Below are 2500 nucleotides of genomic sequence, written 5' to 3'. Positions count from 1 at the left end.
GGATTTCCTGATTGGTTAACCTCTGTGAATATCCCTGGCTTTTGCAGCTCGGTGCAGATTATGGTGTACGCTGCTCTGTGCCTATGTTTCAGATCTAGGGAAGGATTAAGGCAAGACAGCAAGGGTCAGTTTTGTAGTTCTTCCTGTTCACCCTATTCATCACAGAGTACATCTGATCCCTGGGGATCCCTCCTCAAGGATTGTATTCCAGATTGTCCGCGCAACATCTTAGCAGGTGGTAATACAGCGCCCATACTGAGAGAGGGACGAGAGGTTCTCCTGCATTGAAAGGGGAAGCGCTGATTAGTTAGCTGGCGCCAGGTACCTGCCTCAACCAATCGATATTCTGGGCATGTAACGTGAGCTGAAAGAGCAAGTAAAAGCAAAAGCTACTCAATGGCAACGGTGGGATTCGAACCCACGCCCCCGAAGAGATTGGAGCCTTAATCCAGCGCCTTAGACCGCTCGGCCACGCTACCACATGGTGTTGCAGCTTTCCGACCCTACCTGGGGACACAGACCTAAGTAAAGGGCAAAACAAGCATAGCTTCCCCTTCGGGAATTCGGAGCCTGGTCACCTGCATGACAGGCAGGAATACTCACAACTATACTAACGAGGAACAACCTATGCCTGCTGCTCCATGGTAATGTCCTTAAAGGGTCAGCGTTTAATAGTTCTGAAGGGAGAATTAATCGCTTTAGCTCTGCGCTAGGGATCAAAGGTGTAATCTCGTTATACCTCTGGAAACAGCAAAAAGTGCCTAATGGCAGCGGTGGGATTCGAACCCACGCCTCCAAAGAGACTGGAGCCTAAATCCAGCGCCTTAGACCGCTCAGCCACGCTACCACACACAACTGCTGCTTTTCAACCCTACCTGAGGACGCAGACCTAAGTAAGGGGCGAAATAATCATAGCCACCCCATCTGGGAACCGTACCCCGGTTTTCTGGAGATCTGGAGGAAGAATTAAAAGTTTTAGTGTGGCAGGTGAAGGTACTTAATGGTTCCATGGTGTAATGGTTAGCACTCTGGACTCTGAATCCAGTGATCCGAGTTCAAATCTCGGTGGGACCTTTCTTTACTTTCCTCTCATTACTCAGTACTGTATTAAAATTATTTAACCTTCTTCCAGATGTGAGCTTTTCAAATCCATAAATGCTGCTTCCATACCTTTGTGTTCTGTCGCCCCAAGGTGCAATTAGTTGAGAACTTGGATGAAAACTCATGCCTCAAAGAAACCCAGAGCACTCACATCCCCCCGGGAGCCATAATGCCAGAAATATGGGTTATCCAGGATTAGAAAATAAAGTTAAATTGCCTCTTTCTTCCAGAAACAGTGCCAGCTCTGGCTAGTATAGAGTGGATTTCCTGATTGGTTAACCTCTGTGAATATCCCTGGCTTTTGCAGCTCGGTGCAGATTATGGTGTACGCTGCTCTGTGCCTATGTTTCAGATCTAGGGAAGGATTAAGGCAAGACAGCAAGGGTCAGTTTTGTAGTTCTTCCTGTTCACCCTATTCATCACAGAGTACATCTGATCCCTGGGGATCCCTCCTCAAGGATTGTATTCCAGATTGTCCGCGCAACATCTTAGCAGGTGGTAATACAGCGCCCATACTGAGAGAGGGACGAGAGGTTCTCCTGCATTGAAAGGGGAAGCGCTGATTAGTTAGCTGGCGCCAGGTACCTGCCTCAACCAATCGATATTCTGGGCATGTAACGTGAGCTGAAAGAGCAAGTAAAAGCAAAAGCTACTCAATGGCAACAGTGGGATTCGAACCCACGCCCCCGAAGAGACTGGAGCCTTAATCCAGCGCCTTAGACCGCTCGGCCACGCTACCACATGGTGTTGCAGCTTTCCGACCCTACCTGGGGACACAGACCTAAGTAAAGGGCAAAACAACCATAGCTTCCCCTTCGGGAATTCGGAGCCTGGTCACCTGCATGACAGGCAGGAATACTCACAACTATACTAACGAGGAACAACCTATGCCTGCTGCTCCATGGTAATGTCCTTAAAGGGTCAGCGTTTAATAGTTCTGAAGGGAGAATTAATCGCTTTAGCTCAGCGCTAGGGATCAAAGGTGTAATCTCGTTATACCTCTGGAAACAGCAAAAAGTGCCTAATGGCAGCGGTGGGATTCGAACCCACGCCTCCAAAGAGACTGGAGCCTAAATCCAGCGCCTTAGACCGCTCGGCCACGCTACCACACACAACTGCTGCTTTTCAACCCTACCTGAGGACGCAGACCTAAGTAAGGGGCGAAATAATCATAGCCACCCCATCTGGGAACCGTACCCCGGTTTTCTGGAGATCTGGAGGAAGAATTAAAAGTTTTAGTGTGGCAGGTGAAGGTACTTAATGGTTCCATGGTGTAATGGTTAGCACTCTGGACTCTGAATCCAGTGATCCGAGTTCAAATCTCGGTGGGACCTTTCTTTACTTTCCTCTCATTACTCAGTACTGTATTAAAATTATTTAACCTTCTTCCAGATGTGAG

The 2500-nt window shown here is 48.4% G+C and overlaps 6 non-coding genes across 6 annotated transcripts; 2 read left to right on the top strand and 4 right to left on the bottom strand.

Moving 5' to 3' along the window:
- Window positions 1-397: 397 nt before the first annotated feature.
- Window positions 398-479, bottom strand: TRNAL-AAG (transfer RNA leucine (anticodon AAG)). The gene has a single exon. It is a non-coding gene; the product is annotated as a tRNA-Leu (tRNA).
- Window positions 480-765: 286 nt separating this feature from the next.
- Window positions 766-847, bottom strand: TRNAL-UAG (transfer RNA leucine (anticodon UAG)). The gene has a single exon. It is a non-coding gene; the product is annotated as a tRNA-Leu (tRNA).
- A 155-nt stretch (window positions 848-1002) lies between these two features.
- TRNAQ-CUG (transfer RNA glutamine (anticodon CUG)) lies at window positions 1003-1074 on the top strand. The gene has a single exon. It is a non-coding gene; the product is annotated as a tRNA-Gln (tRNA).
- Window positions 1075-1758: 684 nt separating this feature from the next.
- TRNAL-AAG (transfer RNA leucine (anticodon AAG)) lies at window positions 1759-1840 on the bottom strand. The gene has a single exon. It is a non-coding gene; the product is annotated as a tRNA-Leu (tRNA).
- A 286-nt stretch (window positions 1841-2126) lies between these two features.
- On the bottom strand, window positions 2127-2208 carry TRNAL-UAG (transfer RNA leucine (anticodon UAG)). Its single transcript has one exon. It is a non-coding gene; the product is annotated as a tRNA-Leu (tRNA).
- A 155-nt stretch (window positions 2209-2363) lies between these two features.
- TRNAQ-CUG (transfer RNA glutamine (anticodon CUG)) lies at window positions 2364-2435 on the top strand. Its single transcript has one exon. It is a non-coding gene; the product is annotated as a tRNA-Gln (tRNA).
- The last annotated feature ends 65 nt before the right edge of the window (window positions 2436-2500 follow it).

This window comes from Hyla sarda, unplaced genomic scaffold (genome assembly GCF_029499605.1).
Source record: "Hyla sarda isolate aHylSar1 unplaced genomic scaffold, aHylSar1.hap1 scaffold_950, whole genome shotgun sequence".
Taxonomy (NCBI): Eukaryota; Metazoa; Chordata; class Amphibia; order Anura; family Hylidae; genus Hyla; species Hyla sarda.
The sequence above is the reverse complement of the archived record's forward strand: the minus strand, read 5'-3'. Positions and strand labels throughout refer to the sequence as shown.